The sequence below is a fragment of the Lissotriton helveticus genome, chromosome 7 (assembly GCF_964261635.1).
Source record: "Lissotriton helveticus chromosome 7, aLisHel1.1, whole genome shotgun sequence".
NCBI lineage: Eukaryota > Metazoa > Chordata > Amphibia > Caudata > Salamandridae > Lissotriton > Lissotriton helveticus.
This window is the reverse complement of record NC_136068.1, coordinates 8,245,383-8,265,754: the sequence shown is the minus strand read 5'-3', so window position 1 is coordinate 8,265,754 and position 20,372 is coordinate 8,245,383. Positions and strand designations below refer to the sequence as shown.

At 51.4% G+C, this 20,372-nt stretch overlaps 1 protein-coding gene across 3 annotated transcripts in view; it reads left to right on the top strand.

Annotated features, from left to right (window-relative positions):
* The first annotated feature begins 1,523 nt into the window (after window positions 1-1,523).
* Window positions 1,524-20,372, top strand: part of LOC144767938 (cell adhesion molecule CEACAM4-like) — a 76,592-nt gene continuing 57,743 nt past the window's right edge. Inside the window, exon 1 of one of the 3 annotated variants that reach the window (XM_078651281.1) lies at window positions 1,524-1,601. The gene's annotated coding sequence lies outside the window, so the exon portion shown is untranslated. Of the gene's footprint in view, window positions 1,602-15,353; window positions 15,542-20,372 lie in introns of those variants that run through there. The other 2 variants (XM_078651280.1, XM_078651282.1) reach the window with 2 other exon arrangements.

Below are 20,372 nucleotides of genomic sequence, written 5' to 3'. Positions count from 1 at the left end.
TGGAATCTCCAAACCGCTGAGCAGATAGCTGCGGCCCCAGCCGCACTGAAGGCATCTCGCGGCTTTCCCCCGCAGTCAGCGGTGATCCCCCTGCAGCTTCAGCTGCGTTGGGAGGCCCCCGCGGCTCTCGCGGCTCCTACCGCGCTGGCAATTTCGTGCGGCTCCTGCCGCGTTGGAAATGTTTTACTGCGTTTGAGCAGATGATGGCGGCCCCAGCCGCGCTGCAAGAATCACTGCAGTCAGAAATTATTTTTTTGCGGTTCTTTTGAAGCTCTTACGACTACCCCTGGAGAACGCGCTCTCACTTTCACTCTGAACTCGACTGCCGGGGTCAGGTGAGAGACAACGACCAAAGGAGAAGAGTGTGTTTACCCTCCTGAGTTGTGAGGGTAAGCCGTACTAGAGGGCATATTTATGAAGGCCCTGCGCCGCCGGTGCGTCACTTTTTCCCATGTTAAAAATGACGCACCGGCGGCGCAAGGCCTTCGTAAATCTGCCCCTAGGTGTAGATCCAAAAAGAGTTTCAGAGTTGTTTAAAATTTCCGTAGGACAAAAGGATAGGCCTAGGGACAGGGTTTTCTTTTCGAGGAATGAGAGTTGTCGGCTAGATGAATTGACGATAGTTTTATTTAACATTTCCGTCTCATTGATTGTTGTCGTCGTCTCCTGTAGCCCCCACGTCTGGGTCCCATTGGCTAAGTTTCTTTTTGTTTCCTTGCTTGTTTGCGGCGTCCTTCCCTCTTCCTCAGCCTTGATTCCCTCTCCCCCTCTGCGGGGGTGCTGGTGGGGGTGAGACTCTTCCCGAGTGCCGCCCCCCCCCCCCCCCCTGACTCGGAATGTGCCTAAAAAAGTGGCACGCTTCGTGATGACCTCCACTTCCTTGTGCTTGTGCTCTTCGCAGAGGTGTCTGTGTCTGGATCCCTTGCGGCTCTGGGGGGTGCACTGGTCACTAGTCTGTTATTTTCTTGTTTCGGTGTCGATTGTGGCATTTGGATGTTGTACATATGGTCATATTTTCTGCTGTAGGTCAGTATGCGACCTGTTTCCTAGTCAATGAGCGATTGCATTGACTATGAAACAGAATCAGACACAGATACACCCGAGATCCGGGCCTAAATCCAGTGTTCTTTTGCTCACCTTGCCAGCACAATTTAGATACAAACCCGGTCCCAGGATGCTTGTTTCCAGTCCAGGGAGGACCTGGCTTGGCAGTTCGGGCTGGACTGTTCCCATTGGCACAGGGTCAGACTGATTTGCATATGGCTGGGTTCAAACTGGAGTGGCCTGGTGAGCAGAAAACGATGGATTTAGGCCCAGATCTCTGCACTGGGGTGAATGTGTGACATTGTTGTTTTTTGCAATAGCTCCAAGTCCAGCAAATGCGAGACCTATTGCATTGCAAAGGCTTGTTATAGGACTTGTGCCCTGGCCTTGGAGCTGCAGGCAGGCTCAAGCAAGCAGACCCAACCCCCTCCTGCCTGCTGTGAAGACACGCCTGCATCTTCGACGCCTCCTGGGCCTTGGCTGCTTTCCATCTCACACATACTTCAGCGGAGTTCAGTCCGGGAGGAAGTCAGCAGGGCTCAGGAGAGTGGCGGCTGGTGAGTACCGATGACCCGGGGGGGGGCTCCTGTCGCGAGAGACACCGGGTCTACAGGGTGGGCATGAGAGTTGTCACTGCTTTGAGGCCAGAAGCCAATGCTGGGCTTCACCCCTTTTGTTACCCCTGCTGGGGACCATGCCGGTGGCCCCCCTCCTTCCCGCCCATGCGGGGGGGGGGGGGGGGGGGGGGGGGCTCACGGCCCCTGGAGTGAATGTCTTCCAATAAAACCTGCCTGTTTTTTCTGTCCGACCCAAAAAGGGACCACAGAGCTGCCCTGTGCTTATGTTGTGGCTGCTATAGGACTGACTGCTTTCATGCCAAGCTCTTTGCCACGAAATGGGATGCTTAAATTGTGCCTCTCTGCTGTGCTGCTCTGAGCTGTGTGCCGCATAATGGGATGCTTTCATGGTGCCCGTCTGCTGCTCTGAGCTGTGTGCCGCATAATGGGATGCTTTAATGGTGCCCCTCTGCTGCTCTGAGCTGTGTGCCGCATAATGGGATGCTTTCATGGTGCCCGTCTGCTGCTCTGAGCTGTGTGCCGCATAATGGGATGCTTTAATGGTGCCCCTCTGCTGCTCTGAGCTGTGGGCCGCATAATGGGATGCTTTCATGGTGCCCCTCTGGTGTGCTGCTCTGAGCTGTGTGCCGCATAATGGGATGCTTTAATGGTGCTCGTCTGCTGCTCTGAGCTGTGTGCTGCATAATGGGATGCTTTAATGGTGCTCGTCTGCTGCTCTGAGCTGTGTGCCGCATAATGGGATGCTTTAATGGTGCCCCTCTGCTGCTCTGAGCTGTGTGCTGCATAATGGGATGCTTTAATGGTGCTCGTCTGCTGTGCTGCTCTGAGCTGTGTGCCGCATATTGGGATGCTTTAATAGTGCCCCTCTGCTGCTCTGAGCTGTGTGCTGCATAATGGGATGCTTTAATGGTGCTCGTCTGCTGTGCTGCTCTGAGCTGTGTGCCGCATATTGGGATGCTTTAATAGTGCCCCTCTGCTGCTCTGAGCTGTGTGCTGCATAATGGGATGCTTTAATGGTGCTCGTCTGCTGTGCTGCTCTGAGCTGTGTGCCGCATAATGGGATGCTTTAATGGTGCTCCTCTGCTGTGCTGCTCTGAGCTGCGTGCCGCATAATGGGATGCTTTAATGGTGCCCCTCTGCTGCTCTGAGCTGTGTGCCGCATAATGGGATGCTTTAATGGTGCTCCTCTGCTGTGCTGCTCTGAGCTGCGTGCCGCATAATGGGATGCTTTAATGGTGCTCGTCTGCTGCTCTGAGCTGTGTGCCGCATAATGGGATGCTTTAATGGTGCCCCTCTGCTGCTCTGAGCTGTGTGCTGCATAATGGGATGCTTTAATGGTGCTCGTCTGCTGTGCTGCTCTGAGCTGTGTGCCGCATATTGGGATGCTTTAATGGTGCCCCTCTGCTGCTCTGAGCTGTGTGCTGCATAATGGGATGCTTTAATGGTGCTCGTCTGCTGTGCTGCTCTGAGCTGTGTGCCGCATATTGGGATGCTTTAATAGTGCCCCTCTGCTGCTCTGAGCTGTGTGCTGCATAATGGGATGCTTTAATGGTGCTCGTCTGCTGTGCTGCTCTGAGCTGTGTGCCGCATAATGGGATGCTTTAATGGTGCTCCTCTGCTGTGCTGCTCTGAGCTGCGTGCCGCATAATGGGATGCTTTAATGGTGCCCCTCTGCTGCTCTGAGCTGTGTGCCGCATAATGGGATGCTTTAATGGTGCTCGTCTGCTGTGCTGCTCTGAGCTGCGTGCCGCATAATGGGATGCTTTAATGGTGCCCTCTGCTGCTCTGAGCTGTGTGCCGCATAATGGGATGCTTTAATGGTGCCCCTCTGCTGCTCTGAGCTGTGTGCCGCATAATGGGATGCTTTAATGGTGCCCCTCTGCTGCTCTGAGCTGTGTGCTGCATAATGGGATGCTTTAATGGTGCCCTCTGCTGCTCTGAGCTGTGTGCCGCATAATGGGATGCTTTAATGGTGCTCGTCTGCTGTGCTGCTCTGAGCTGTGTGCTGCATAATGGGATGCTTTAATGGTGCCCCTCTGCTGCTGTGTGCTGCATAATGGGATGCTTTAAAGGGGCTCGTCTGCTGCTCTGAGCTGTGTGCCGCATAATGGGATGCTTTCATGGTGCCCCTCTGCTGCTCTGAGCTGTGTGCTGCATAATGGGATGCTTTAATGGTGCCCCTCTGCTGTGCTGCTCTGAGCTGTGTGCCGCATAATGGGATGCTTTAATGGTGCTCGTCTGCTGTGCTGCTCTGAGCTGTGTGCCGCATAATGGGATGCTTTAATGGTGCCCCTCTGCTGCTCTGAGCTGTGTGCCGCATAATGGGATGCTTTCATGGTGCCCCTCTGGTGTGCTGCTCTGAGCTGTGTGCCGCATAATGGGATGCTTTAATGGTGCTCGTCTGCTGCTCTGAGCTGTGTGCTGCATAATGGGATGCTTTAATGGTGCTCGTCTGCTGCTCTGAGCTGTGTGCCGCATAATGGGATGCTTTAATGGTGCCCCTCTGCTGCTCTGAGCTGTGTGCTGCATAATGGGATGCTTTAATGGTGCTCGTCTGCTGTGCTGCTCTGAGCTGTGTGCCGCATATTGGGATGCTTTAATAGTGCCCCTCTGCTGCTCTGAGCTGTGTGCTGCATAATGGGATGCTTTAATGGTGCTCGTCTGCTGTGCTGCTCTGAGCTGTGTGCCGCATATTGGGATGCTTTAATAGTGCCCCTCTGCTGCTCTGAGCTGTGTGCTGCATAATGGGATGCTTTAATGGTGCTCGTCTGCTGTGCTGCTCTGAGCTGTGTGCCGCATAATGGGATGCTTTAATGGTGCTCCTCTGCTGTGCTGCTCTGAGCTGCGTGCCGCATAATGGGATGCTTTAATGGTGCCCCTCTGCTGCTCTGAGCTGTGTGCCGCATAATGGGATGCTTTAATGGTGCTCCTCTGCTGTGCTGCTCTGAGCTGCGTGCCGCATAATGGGATGCTTTAATGGTGCTCGTCTGCTGCTCTGAGCTGTGTGCCGCATAATGGGATGCTTTAATGGTGCCCCTCTGCTGCTCTGAGCTGTGTGCTGCATAATGGGATGCTTTAATGGTGCTCGTCTGCTGTGCTGCTCTGAGCTGTGTGCCGCATATTGGGATGCTTTAATGGTGCCCCTCTGCTGCTCTGAGCTGTGTGCTGCATAATGGGATGCTTTAATGGTGCTCGTCTGCTGTGCTGCTCTGAGCTGTGTGCCGCATATTGGGATGCTTTAATAGTGCCCCTCTGCTGCTCTGAGCTGTGTGCTGCATAATGGGATGCTTTAATGGTGCTCGTCTGCTGTGCTGCTCTGAGCTGTGTGCCGCATAATGGGATGCTTTAATGGTGCTCCTCTGCTGTGCTGCTCTGAGCTGCGTGCCGCATAATGGGATGCTTTAATGGTGCCCCTCTGCTGCTCTGAGCTGTGTGCCGCATAATGGGATGCTTTAATGGTGCTCGTCTGCTGTGCTGCTCTGAGCTGCGTGCCGCATAATGGGATGCTTTAATGGTGCCCTCTGCTGCTCTGAGCTGTGTGCCGCATAATGGGATGCTTTAATGGTGCCCCTCTGCTGCTCTGAGCTGTGTGCCGCATAATGGGATGCTTTAATGGTGCCCCTCTGCTGCTCTGAGCTGTGTGCTGCATAATGGGATGCTTTAATGGTGCCCTCTGCTGCTCTGAGCTGTGTGCCGCATAATGGGATGCTTTAATGGTGCTCGTCTGCTGTGCTGCTCTGAGCTGTGTGCTGCATAATGGGATGCTTTAATGGTGCCCCTCTGCTGCTGTGTGCTGCATAATGGGATGCTTTAAAGGGGCTCGTCTGCTGCTCTGAGCTGTGTGCCGCATAATGGGATGCTTTCATGGTGCCCCTCTGCTGCTCTGAGCTGTGTGCTGCATAATGGGATGCTATCATGGTGCCCCTCTGCTGTGCTGCTCTGAGCTGTGTGCTGCATAATGGAATGCTTTAATGGTGCCCCTCTGCTGTGCTGCTCGGTGCTTGGACACCTTGGCACGTTGTGAATTGAGTTTCAACCGTTGCACGAGGCTTTGTGCATAGGCGCCTTCCTGCTCTGAAGCGCCAAGAAGCCTCTGTGCCCCTTTCATTTCAGGCACTTCTGCGCTTTGTGCACCCCCCATGCACCCCCCTGGGGGGCCTCTCGCCATAAACCATAGATCACGACTCATTTTAAACGTGCACCTGGCACTCAGCAGAGCAAACATATAAAGTGTATGTTTAAAGTGACGTTTCTTCTCCTCTTCGTGACTTTAGAGCGGGGTTTCGCTTTCATCGAGTGTCCAACACAAACCTAGTGGCACAACTAAGTATGCTTGGAAGCGTCAAGGCACCTTATACAATAAGCAAGATAAATAAATAAAACACAACATATAAGCACCACTGAACCTACAGCAAATGTGTTTCAATGTTTTATCGACGCGCGTGCGCACCGCGGAGCAGTTTAAAAATGAGGAATGTAAGACATATGTATTGAGCGCAAAGGAGAGGGACTTACTCTGTGTGTACACTTAAGACCCTCACGCACCGCAGGGTCCAGGTGTGGAACTATCTATACATAGATCTGTGAAGTCAACTTGAGGATGATCCCCGGGTTTGTGCCACATTCCGCAGTTATTCCTGTAAACCCGTCAGTGCCCCCGGGGCTGGCACGGCCCAGGGTGCGTCCCACTGAAAACAGACGAGCTCTGTCCATGTGTCCGTCCCACGCTGCTGCCAGACGCCTCCCTGAAGCGCGCAGGTTTCACCTTCTGTGCATGAGTTGTTTTTTTTTAATATGTATTTTTATTAGAAATGAGGTAGCCCCTGTCACCGCTGTAAATTCCATCCTGAATGTTTAAATACTTTTTTTGTATTTTCATTCATCCACTCACATTCCTTTACATTAACTTAGCCATAGCTATACTGTAGAGTTGCTATAGAAGCGTATAATATAGCATAATGTGCACTCTTTTCTTGAGATAATCACTCCACTACAAAGAAAAAAACTAATAGAAATCACTCCCCTTTACGAGACCCATTGCATTGCTAATGCTTGTTTGTCTTGCACTGAGAGTGTCACACAAAGGGTTGTCAGCGCAGTGGCTGTGGCAGAGAAAACTGTTCAGCGGGGTACCTGGAACTGAGGGGCATATGACCAACAGTTAGCGATATTTATCGCAAACTGAGCTTAGCGTTCGTTTTTTTAACGCCGCGCTTCGCCCAATATTATCGCTGAGATAATGTCCTATTACCAACGTTTATCTGAAAAGCGATAATATTGCAGGCGTTAGCGTGAATATCGCTGGAAAACCAGCGGTGTTCACGCATTAGCGTGCAAATGCTGTTAGCCGTGTTATCCACTTCCCATTGGATAACAGGGCTAAGACCTGGTATTTGCAGGCGTTAACGTTTGGCAATATTCGCGCTTAGCGCGAATATTTCCATCGCTTCGCCTGCCTTGCTAATAGGCAATAGCAAGGTTAGCAACTGCTTTCAGTCGCTAATCGCTTGGTTACGCCCACTTTGCATGTCATTAGCGATAAATATCGCTGACATGCAAAGCGGGCCTCAAACCGCTCGCTATCGCCTACAAGCTGTCGTTAACTGGTGTTAGCGACAGCTTGGTAATAGAGCGATGGAATTATCGTCGCTTAGCGGCCGAAAGCGGCCGCTAAAGCGGCGATAATTCAATATCGCCACCCTTGGTAATATGCCCCGGAGTTCTTTACTGCACGAGGCTCTCCGTCACGAGATGTAAACACGATGCTGGAAACAATGCTCTCAACAGCCAAACAACCCCCGCATAGCTACCTCCTGGTTACTCATGCGGGCATATGCACAAGCCCCTACGACACCAGAGCGTCACTTTTAATGACGGGCCAGTGGCACAATGCACTGCTCCATATTTACAAAGAGGCTTTGTAAATGCCGTACCCTCTCACGCAGGTATCTGCCTGAAAGAGGCGTGCAACGGGTGTTTGTGTGGGCGTTCCACCGCAAGACCCATTGCTTTTGGATGCTGCACATGCGCGGTGTATATGAAAAATTAAGGGCACGCGCATTGTGTGTTTATAAACCACTCATATGATAAATCAAGCACTTGTAGGTTGTGTATTTATAAACTATACATATGATAAAGCAAGCGCACGTGCATTGCATACTCATAAATTAAGCGCACATGCATCGTGTATTTATAAATTAAGCGCCCATGCATCGTGTATTAATAAATTAAACGCACATGCATCGTGTATTTATAAATTAAGCGCACATGCATCGTGTATTTAGCAGCCAGGTAAGAGAAGGATCTTCCTCCGGCGGTTGCTCTTCGGATGCGTGGTACGGCTGCGAGGGCGAGGCTGGTGGACCGTAGCTGGCGGGTGGGCGTGTAGAAGGTCAGGCGGTCGTTGAGGTACTTGGGGCCCAGGTCGTGGAGAGACTTGTGTGCGTGGGTGAGGAGCCGGAACGTGATCCTCTTGTCGACGGGGAGCCAGTGCAGGTACAGGTACCTCAGGTGGCTGGAGATGTGGCTGCGTCGGGGGACATCCAGGATGAGTCGGGCGGAGGCGTTCTGGATGCGCTGGAGTCTTTTCTGTAGCTTGGCTGTGATTCCGGCGTAGAGGGTGTTGCCGTAGTCCAGTCGGCTGGTGACGAGGGCCTGGGTGACAGTCTTTTTGGTCTCGGTCGGGATCCAGCGGAAGATCTTGCGGAGCATACGCAGGGTGTTGAAGCACGATGAGGAGACGGCGTTGACTTGTCTGGTCATCGAGAGGGAGGAGTCCAGGATGAAGCCCAGGTTGCGTGCGTGGTCGGTTGGCTTGGGTGCGGTGCCCAGGGTTGGGGGTCACCAGGAGTCGTCCCAGGCGGAGGGCAAAAATCCCAGGATGAGGACTTCCGTCTTGTCCGAGTTCAGTTTCAGGCGGCTGTCCTTCATCCACTCGGCGACGTCTTTCATCCCTTCGTGTAGGCAGGTTCTGGCGGTGTCGGGGTCTCTGGTGAGGGAGAGGATCAGCTGGGTGTCGTCGGCGTAAGAGATGATGTTGAGGTTGTGCTGGCGTGCGATGGCTGCAAGAGGTCTCATGTAGACGTTGAAGAGGGTGGGGCTGAGTGAAGATCCTTGCGGGACGCCGCAGATGACTTCAGTGGCCTCGGAGTGAAACGGGGGGAGGCGGACTCTTTGTGTTCTTCCGGCGAGGGACGAGATGATCCACTCCAGTGCCTTCTCTTGGATACCGATGTTGCTGAGGCGCTGGACTAGGGTGCGGTGGCAGACAGTGTCGAACGCAGCGGAGAGGTCCAGGAGGATGAGGGCCACTGTTTCCCCTTTGTCGAGCAGGGTCCGGATGTCGTCGGTGGCTGCGATGAGGCCGGTCTCGGTGCTGTGGTTGGCTTTGAATCCGGACTGCGAGGGGTCGAGGGATCCGTTCGTCTCGAGGAAGGCGGTCAGCTGTCTGTTGACGATCTTCTCGATGACTTTAGCAGGAAAAGGGAGGAGCGAGATGGGGCGGAAGTTCTTGAGGACGGTGGGGTCCGCTGTAGGTTTCTTCAGGAGGGCGCTGAGCTCGGCGTGCTTCCAGCTCTCCGGGAAGGTGGCGGTGTTGAATGAGGTGTTGATGATGTTCCGGAGTTGGGGTGCGATGGTGGAGTCGGCCTTGTTGAAGACGTGGTGTGGGCAGGGGTCGGTCGGTGATCCGGTATGCATTGTGTATTTATAAATTAAGTGCACATGCATCGTGTATTTATAAATTAAGCGCACATGCGTTGTGTATTTATAAATTAAGCGCACATGCATCGTGTGTTTATAAATTAAGAGCACATGCATTGTGTGTTTATAAATTAAGTGCACATGCATAGTGTATTTATAAATTAAGCGCACATGCATCGTGTGTTTATAAATTAAGCGCACATGCATCGTGTGTTTATAAATTAAGCGCACATGCATTGTGTATTTATAAATTAAGCGCACATGCATCGTGTATTTATAAATTAAGCGCACATGCATATAAATTAAGTGCACATGCATCGTATATTTATAAATTAAGTGCACATGCATCGTATATTTATAAATTAAGCGCACATGCATCGTGTATTTATAAATTAAGCGCACATGCATCGTGTGTTTATAAATTAAGCGCACATGCATCGTGTATTTATAAATTAAGCGCACATGCATTGTCTATTGCTGTGCGACTAGACCAATTGCATTGCTAATGCTTGTTTGTCTTGCACTGAGAGTGTCACTGCAAAAGGATCTCTTAGCAGTTGACAGTGCCTATGACAGAGAAAACTATTCGGTGGAGTTAACTGGCAGTGAGCTCCCTATGGCTAGAGGACCTGCGACCCCCACCCCCCAGCGCCCACACGGGTGAGTGGTGTGCTTTACAACCCCTGATTAATTGATTGATTGATTGCTATGGCGCAATGTGCAGAGGTGATGCTTAGGCAGTCGGCGCTGCCTAGGAGTATAGAAGCCACTAACACAAGCTCCTAGGGGCCCGCGACTGGGAAACGCTGAGCTCAGCATGTATGTACACTCCTGAGATCTCCCCCTTTCACCTTCCTTGCTGCGGGTATGTTAAGGACTGGTGCATTTTTAGGTTTCACCTGCACAGAGCTTGTGCAGCTTATCGTACTTTATAGCAATCCCACCCTTATTTTTCATTTGTTCCTGTGATTGCCCCATAATTTTCCTCTGTTTCTATTAGGCCCGGTTCTGGGGGCGGGGCCAGGTGAGCCAGGCCCACCCAAACATGACCTTTGGCCCACCCAGGTACCGCACAAGAGGCCATGGAGAAGGCAACTGTTAAATGGTTCCTCCATCTCAAAGTCGGAACTTTGTAATGTTTTTTTCACTGTCTTCTAACAACTTCGGTGCTCAAGACCAGTTGAGCTCGTCATGACTGCCGTGGCGCTCCCACGCGGGGATAATTCCCCTGCTGTGCTGAGCGTTCTATTAAAACAGGCGTGGTCATGACGATCTCAGCTCGTCGGGAGCACAGCTCCACCGTGCTGCGTGACGAGCCGAGCTCGTCACGAGCACCGCGGCGCCACGCGCGGCCCCCCTCTCCCCTGCGAAGGGGTTAAACTGAAATTGGGCGGTGTGTTTTGTGGGTCGAGGTGGACGAGCCAACAAGTAAACAGAGAGAGCCCCAGGGCCGAGCCAAGGATCTGGCTTGGCTCTTAGAGCAAATGCATGAGCCGAGCCTTAAAATGTTTCACGTAAAATATGATACAGTCTCCTCAAAATGTAAAAAAAGTGTATTTCTTCAACACATGGAAGCTTCGACGTTAATATGTCACAATAGTGTGCTGCACTGAAAAGTACTTATTATAAGCGATCGGGCCTCATTTATGATGTTTTGCCGTAGGGCAGCACAGCACGCCTTCCTCCTGCGCTTCCCTACGGCAAAAGAAAAGGGCAGGAATGCGGCCTGAGTGACAGGTGCGTGGGTGGGTGCCGGAGGCGTGGGTGCTGTGGGGGGTGTGTGGGGGTGGGGGCGGGGTGTTTTCATGTTAATGGCACATTCTTTCAGCTTCCCAGTGTCAGCGATACTCGATCAAACAAGCACTGGCGCGTTCAAGCCTCCGCCGCGGCTAGAGTTTCAGGCAGACCCCCCAGGATATTGCGGAATAGATTTGCAAATTTAGCGGCACAAAAATGGAAATTTAGCGGCACAAAAATGGAAATTTAGCGGCATTATTGCGGCACTTTATTTTACTCGTAAGCATTCCTTTTCAGCCTTAAATCAATGTAAACTGATTTAACAGGGAATTCCACTGTGAAACTGGCATGTTTAAAGTGTCTGCGGTTCTACAGAAGCACAGCTCCAATCTGCACCTCGTGAGAGGGGGCCTATTTCTCCCTGGGGTGTTCTAGCACCCATGTATGCACCCCTGCTGGGGTACTGCTGCCTCCTGGACACGTCCATTTTAAAAAACAGTAATTTCTATCACCCTTTTAGGTCTCGCCTGTCGATGCGCATGCGCATCGAGCAAGCGAGACTATAGGGGCTCATCCACTCTTTATCCACACTGCAAGGAATCGTGGCGATTCCTTGCAGTGCCCGTGACTTTTAAGGTCAATGCGCATGCGCATTAAGCTTATGCGCATGCGCATTGACCTTAAAAGTCACGGGCGCGTGCATGTCCGTCTTTTTACCCGCTCCGCCCCCTCCCGCCGTGTCGCCTTGCCTACTCTCTTCCACAGCCTCCCCCAGCTCCGCCCCCTCACTACTTGATTGCACGGCCGCTAGGCCGTGCCTCCCCTACTCTCCTCCCCCCTCCTCCTCTCCTCCCCTGCCTGCCTGCCGCTAGCCTTGCCTACTCTCTCTCGCACCCTCCCCCAGCTCCGCCCCCTCACTACTTGATTGCACGGCCGCTAGGCCGTGCCTCCCCTACTCTCCTCCCCCCTCCTCCTCTCCTCCCCTGCCTGCCTGCCGCTAGAAAGCATGGGATACTGTGCTGCCTTAACTATTTGCTATGGCCATGTTAAAATCAGAGCCAAGTCGTAAATATACATTTTTCCACACCACTGTTTTTTCGATAAAAACGTGATTATTCACAGTTTACGCTGCTAATCCGTGACCAAACAGACAATATGAAGCTCTGAGTCTATTCTCTTCCTAGCGTGCTGTGACTGCCTCCCCGCTGTATCCCCTCACCCCCCCCCCCCCCTGCTGTATCCCCTCACCCCTGGTCTCTCCCCACGTCTCTCCGTTGCTCTCCCCTCTGCTGTCGCTCTCTCTCTCGCTCACTCCCCGGCTCTCTTCTTGCCTTGCTGCTGCTCTGCCTCTTTGTGTCTGATCCCAGGCTCACATGTCGGAGCTGGCAGCCCCCGCGGCTAGTTCCTATCTGTGCGACAGCATTTTTAATTTAACACAACCGCCTTTGATGTTTTCAAATATTTATAGCCAGCTTCAGAGCACTGCAGAAGTGTTTCCATTCAGATGGAACGGCTCGGCTCGCTCTCCTCGTGCAGGCCCTCTTAAACTCGGATCCCGCGGGATTTAGTTCACGCGAAATTCTCTCCGTGTCTCGTGCTTTTCTGTCTCTTTAACTTTTACTTTCCTTTCACAGCCTGTCATATGTTGTTGGACTCTCCCAGAAATAGCTAATGGATCGAAATATCAGAATATACAGAAAATCGAAAACTGCGACCAAGAAAAGCTCGTGCTGAGAAGTAAATCTTTAAATCTAAGAAGGACTTTGCGTGCTTTACAAGTGTTTACAGGGGAACAGCGTAGAACTGCACAGTTAATTTGATAGTACAAGCACATGCAATGGATGCACTTATTTCATATCTGTTTAATCCGTTCATTTTAATTCCTTTGGTCGCTTTAGTTCTAGTCATTATTTCTTTGCCTCTCCGATTGCGCTCTTCAATTACCCTCCACGCCCACAATTTATTTTTCTCATTCTCTGTAGTACTCTGCCAATTCTCACAATGTCTACCATTTTTCGAACCCCGCCTCCCCCCTCCCTCCCAGCCTCCACAGTTTCCGCTCTTCCAATATTCTGAATATTTCTGAATTGTTTCGTTTCTCTCCCTGTATGGAAGTGTGAAGTTTAGAAACTACCTGAAAACGTGGTTATTGAAGCAGGCTGTACACTCACCCTCAACCCCTCACTCACCCTCACTCTCACTCATCCTCACTCACCCTCAACCCCTCACCCTCACTCACCCTCAACCCCTCACCCTAACTCACCCTCACCCTCACTCACCCTCAACCCCTCACTCACCCTCTCACCCTCAACCCCTCAACATCAACCCCTCACCCTCACTCACCCTCACCCTCACTCACCCTCACCCACCCTCACCCACCCTCACCCTCACTCACCCTCACTCACCCTCACTCACCCTCACCCTCACTCACTCTCACCCTCACTCACCCTCACTCTCACTCACCCTCACTCACCCTCACTCACCCTCGCTCTCACTCACCCTCAACCCCTCACCCTCACTCACCCTCAACCCCTCACTCACCCTCACTCACCCTCACCCACCCTCACCCTCACTCACCCTCACTCACCCTCAACCCCTCACCCTCACACAGTGCAATAGTTCTCGGAGCATTTGAGTTAGAGCTTTTAGAAATGTTTATGGCTTTTTTTTTTAATTCTTTAGCATTGGCTACAGGAAACAAAAATGCTAAAGATTTACACAAAAACCCATAAACAATTCTAAAAGCACTAACTCTAATGCTGCGAGACCTATTGCATTTCCAATGCTTGTTTAACATTGAAAATATATTGATAATACAAATATGACCCATACAGGAAGTCTTGCTTTGCTGCTAGAGCGCTTTACTAGAAAGTAATGCATTGAATTAAGTGTGACAATTTAAGTGACACTTTGTGAGTGGACAAAGGCAAGGGAATCCATAAAAAACTATCCTCCTATCTGAAACCCAATGGTCTAAAAGGGCCTTAAAATATCCCCAGCAGTTCTGAAGCGCTGCTGCAGGGTACATAACTGCCAAGGCTTCAGGTTGGTATGTGTGACATTTTCATAAATTAAGTGTAAATATGAGTGACATTCAACGATTATGAGTGACAGTTTCTCCTGAACGAAATCAAGGAATGAAGTCTAGGGAAACAAATAAATATAAGAAATACCCCCATTTGAGCAATTAGAAACTCTAAGAATATCTTGAAACTGCAGCAAAGTACCAGAAATGGAAGGACATTAGCCTAGTGCCTTTGTAACCTGATTGAAAGACCTGTTAAGTACTCGGGTGCGGCTGCATTAGACGTCGCCAGCCCGCGAAACTGTGTCATCCTGGGCTGACACAAAGGACGAGTGGGGGGGGCTGAAGCCCGGTGAGCCCAATGGGTGTTGCGCGCCTGTCTTAAATCCACCTCCTGCCTGGTACTCCACGGCCAGACACTCCCTGCTCTATTATCTCACTCTGGCAGGTTCTGCTTTCTCCTTTTGTGACGGGGTTGCCATCTTTCTAATTGTCTCTCTTCCCGATCTGTGTGTTTTCCCCTTGATTCGCCCCCCCCCCCCCCCCCCCCCCCTGCTCAAATTAAGCAATGTCCTGCTCTGGGAATGATTGGCTTGCCATCCTAGCATTTTCTCCGTGGGTTGCAACAATCCAACCAGGCCCCATGTCATCCATCTAGTCCATTCAATCAATCAATCAGGTCATTTATAGAGCGCACTACTCACCCGTAGGGTCTCAAGGCGCTGGGTTGGGGGGGGGGTGCCGTTACTGCTCGAACAGCCAGGTCTTCAGCTTCTTCCTGAAGCTTGAACCTTTTCACCAGGACTTATATTTGGTTTTCACTTTGGTCGTGGACAAGAGCAGCAGTAATGCGGTAATGTTCCTGCTTTATTTTTGACTGCCCCCGTACTCGAAAGATCACAGATTCAGGTTCTCTGAGGCCTTTCAAGCTGAAATGTAGGGCAGGGCAGAGGCCATTGTTTCCACACATCAGAGGTGCAAGAAATGTCCTCGCATCTTTCTTCAGTGTCGCAACTCCTCACTGCGGCAGTGCCTCGGCCGCTCCGCTGTTTATTATTCGAGCACTTGGGGGCAAAGAGTGGCATTCCTTGTGCCCACCCTCCCACAGCACCGGCCTTGAGCTTTCTTAGTGGAAGGGTGAACGCAGCAGGTAAACAGACGCTGCACACGAGCCTCAAACACAGGGGTTTCATGACCGGGAGATAAACTTTAGCGCTTGGGAAATGATGTAAGCCGTGACCTCTGCCCTTTACAGTACTCGCCTGCCAGAAGGTAGGAAGGGGTGCGGCATCGCCAGCAGGCTCAGAGTTTGTTATTGGCCTCAGGCGCCAGTAGCTGCATTTACACATCAAAGCCACGCAGGCTAAAGGATTGGATCTTGTCAAGTGGGAGACAGCAGGTATTTGGCGGCTGGACTGCGGCAGTAGTGACATGTGCGCAAACAGCCTATAAAAGGGTAATGTTTGTAATGTTGTCGGCTCCTCTCAGGAAGTTGTACTCAGACCTGTATATATATATTTTTGTACGACCGTCTTTTGTATGCCAATAAAAAAAAAATTCTAAATAAAAAAAAAAAAAAAAAGGGTAATGTTTGATTTGGTTACAATTATCGCGGCAATAAATGTAAATATCGCGGCCATCGCGCTAGTCAGCCGTTTTCGCGATTTTTTTTTGCAAATCGCGAAATCGCGAAAGGCTGGAGGGTCTGTTCAGGGGACGGACCGCGCCAAAGCCACACATGTCTGGGGAGTGAGTGCTCTCTAGATATGTAACCTAGAATTATCCGAGCCTATTCGCTGTGAAAATGTCACCCTGAGTGAATTTGCAATTTGTATATATACATAACTCTAACCACTAGTATATATAGAGCAGACCTTTGTACTCTCTTCCACTCCTATGTGATTTTAGAGTTTATTTGTTTGTATCTCTTCCTTGACTGACTTTACAAAGTGTACATTTGCATTTTAATTTCCGTTTCTTTCTCTTACGTAACTCATGTAATCCAAAGTCCGTGTGTATCGCAGCTGGCTCTTTCGAAAAGCGCTCCGACACATTTGGGTAATGTCCACGCTATATAAAATCGCATTAAATAAAAAACATAAAAATGAATAAATTCGGGGGGCGCGGCTGTGGGGCGCCTACCCGACTTCACTGCCAGCAAAGGGGGCTGGCATTTCTAAGGAGCACACAGCAACACTCTCGGTAAGCCCGGCCAGCACCGGGAGACAGCAGAGGTCTGCAGGGGCCGAGAGGCCCCCCCCTGCTGCTGGACTGTCCAGGGGGGGGGACAGGGCGCCGCGTGGCCGAAGGCAATGCAAACGATGCCAATCAAGTGTTGCTCCAGGGATGTGGCTGCCCGCGTCCCACGCAGGGGGACATCAGCAGGGCAGCCCCCTTAGTGGCCACTAGTCGTAGCCCCCCCCTTCTTCAGGGTTAGGAGGGGAGGCTCTCGGAGCATCACCAGCCCCTCCCCCGGGGGACACCAAGGATGCACTTCCGGGGGAAGGCCGGGTATTTATGCCCCGGCCGCCTCCAGAACTTCCATGCCAGGGTGGGAATGGAAAATGGCCAAGTGACCCTCCCATGACGCCTCCCACCCCCCCTCTCCACCTCCACCACCCCACAACAGCCCCCGACTCCAGCCCCTTGAGAGAGGCCAAGTGACCCCCCACTCCATCCCCACAACAGCCCCTTGAGAGAGCCTCCGCTCTCAGCAAAGCCCCCACACCCTCTCAGATTCACCCCCCAGCACCCCTGCTGAGCCGTCTATCTTGACCCCCGCTGCGACGTCACCTCCGAGTCTTTTAAAGAAAGGTTTGTTTAAAGTGATGGCCCAGCGTTACATGTGTGAGTGCCCCCCCCCCCCCCCTAGAACCTGCCGCTCCACCTCCAAATACCAGCCCTTAGCAGCTGGACCAGGGATGCTCAAAGTCGGCCCGCGGGGCGCATGCGGCCCCCGACCCTTGGATACGGCCTATTTCCAGACATGCTCCTGTTCCATGTATGAGGGGAGCATACTCCAGAAGGGAGCCTCATGTGTGAGTCTCACGTCCGGGTCCTGTGCGGGGGCTGAGACCGGGACGGGTCCCCGGGCCCTGTGGCCCCCTGTTCATCCTGTGCTTCGGCGCCCCGCCCCTGAAGAAGGGGCGGCCCACCACTGGACCCTCCTAAGCGCGTCTGCGCGGGGTCCACTGACCCAGGGCTTTAAGTGGGATGAAAAAACTGGTGGTCTCTCAAAGGGGCGTGGTCAATGTAATTAAGGGCGTGGCTTAAACACAGTGCATAAAACTCTGCAAACGGCACGAGGATCACCACTCAGGCCTCTAAACAGCGTTCTCGTCGTCGGAGTGAAGTAAACACACTGTCCCAGCACTTTCACTCATTTACAGATCATCTGTATTGAAAATACATTTCCATCCTGCTGCCTCGGTGCTTCTACCCCAGACCACCACACGCACACACACCCTGCGCACATGTGATCTCAGCCCGAGCAGGAATGCATGTACATTTCTCCCGGGAGTGCCTCTGTGACCTCGGACAGGCCCACAGTACTGTGCCTTCCACCAGCCACGACTCTGCAGGGATCACGTCGGCTCCCGCAGGCACAGCCCCTCCTCGCACGAGAGACCGCTGCGGGGTAGTCTTCACAGAGGGAGACAGGATCCCACCCTTTGGGTGACTCATACCGTCACACAGACATCCACAGGGGGTCTGCCATGAACTCGTTTGCCCCCCTGCGGTCTCACTCCCCCACCTCACTCGAATTCACACTGTGATCGACTGTCCCCACCTTATTTTTTATTTAGTTATTTTTATTTATGCACTTTTATATAGCGCGGACTTTACCCGAAGGTGTCAGAGCGCTTCACAAAAGGACCAATAGTGATATACAGGAACAAAATACAAAAGCGAACAATAAGTTACATGGATCAAAAGTGACACTAGTGAGCAACCAAAATACACGAGGTAGCAATCGGTGCATTATAGGAGAAAAAAGTGAAAAGGGTGCAGGTTACAAAGATGTACAAAATACAAGCAGAAGTATAATACTGCAATAAAAGGCAGACACTCCATCACAAGAACAAACGTTACGTAGGCAAAGGTGGCACTTGTGCAAGTATCTAAAACAAACAAAGTGTGTGAGGTAGCAAACAGGGTGTTACAAACAAAAGTGACGTGTGCAAGTTCCAAAAGGGTACCATACACAGGTATTGGGAGATTACTAAACATTTAGACTACCAGAACACCCTGGGGGGGAAGTACCATAAACCTGGCCAAAGGACTTTCCAGTAATGGGAGGTCTTCCTTCAAACGAAGGCAAGGGTGTGAGTTAGACTTGGAAGTGTCTTTGGAGGAGGAGAACTTTGAGGTCCCTTTTGAAGGCCTGGGAGGAGGCGGTGGTCCGGAGCTGAGGCGGAAAGGAGTTCCAGATTCTCACCGCGTTGCCTGAGAAGGATTGGGCCATCGATCTTTCCTTCTTGAAAGTGGGAGGTTCAAGCAGTAGATTTTCCGCATTACGTGAAGGTCTAGAGCCTCCAGAGAGTTTCAGTTTATTTGACAGGTAGCGAGGAGAGGAGGAGTGCAAGGCTTTGTGGGTGATACAGGCAGTCTTGTAAATAGCTCTAGCCTCGATGGGAAGCCAACGAAGGGAGGATAGCAGCGGTGTGATGTGGTCGCTTCTTTTAGCCCCATGGATGAAACGGGCTGCTGAGTGTAAGACCGATTTCAGGGGGGACAGCTGGGATTTGGGGAGGCCAGTAAGAAGGGAATTGCAGTAGTCCAGTCTGGAGAGGACCAGCGATAGCACCAGGGTTTTAAGGTCATGCTCAGGAAAAAAGCGACAGATTCCCCAAAGAAGTCGCAATTGGTAACGTGCAGACTTTGCCATGGAATTGATGTGGGAGAGTAGATTGAGATTATTGTCGAGTAAGACACCAAGGGATTTTGCGCTCTCAACAATGATATGCTTATTGTTAAGTAGATTCGTCTGATCCAACCAAGATTGAACCGGGGGAGGAGAAAGTGAAGAGGAGAAGAGGAGCAATTCAGTTTTGGAGGGATTCAGAATCAATTGATGAGTAAACACTCAGTTTTGAATGGAGTCGAGAGTAGAGCTTAGGAAGGAGAGATCGTGAGTGGAGGCAACCTTGAGGTAAATTTGAGTGTCGTCTGCGTAGAGATGATAGTGGATCCCAGATTTACTTAGGAGATTTCCCAGGGGTTCTAGGTAGAGGTTGAACAAAGTAGGTGCAAGTATAGAGCCTTGAGGAACACCTTGACCTACCGCCAGAGGAGGTGAAAGGCTGTTCGCTATTTTGATCATTTGGGATCTGTCAGAGAGGAAGGAAGCAAACCATTTCAGCACAGTGCCCTCCATGCCCATTCTCTGTTGCAGAGTGTTGAGGAGGGTGTCGTGGTTGACAGTGTCAAAGGCTGCTGAGAGGTCAAGGAGAATTAGCAGACAGGACCCCCCTGAGTCGAGAATCCTCAGCGCGTCATCGATCACTTGCAGCAGGGCTGTTTCAGTGCTGCAGTTTTGGATGAAGCCGGACTGACATTTGTCAAGAAGATCATTGTCCTTGATATGACGAGAGAGTTGTTTCGCTACACATCTTTCTGTGATCTTCGCAAGAAAGGGAAGGTTAGTGATGGGGCGGTAGTTGTTGAGGTCATTCGCATCAGCAGAGGGTTTTTTAAGCAGAGGGGTGACCTGCCCTGTTTTGAACGAGACAGGAAGGGAGCCTTGAAAGAGGGAGAGGTTGACCAGAGTGGTCCAATAGGACAGTGAATGGGAATAGAAGTTGATAGCAATGGCACTGGGGATGGGGTCAAGAGAATGGTTGGAAGGCTTTGTTTCGAGGATGCATTTGAGGAGGACATCTTCAGAAATGGGGTCAAAGTTCTGCCAAATCGCTACAGATTTGCGCTCCTCTGGAGGGGTAGGGAGAGCAACCTGAGCCACAAGGGATTTCACTTTTTTGTCAAAGAATAGAGCAAAGTCCGTTGCTTTCTTTGTAGAATCCTCCAGCTTGGAGGTTGGGGGGGAGCAGTTAGTATTCTTGATGAGATCGAATAGTTTTTTGGGTCTATTTTTGGCGGAGTCAAGGAGGGTTCTGAAGTGCGACGCTTTCCCAAGGAAGAGGTTCTTATGGTATTTGGATCTTGCAGAACGAAGCGTGGCTAAGTTATCGGTGGAGGGCGCTTGCCTCCATTGTTTCTCCAGGTATCTTAGCTGCTTCCTTTCTTCATAGAGGGATTTGTTGTACCAAGGTGCTGAAGGAGTGGGT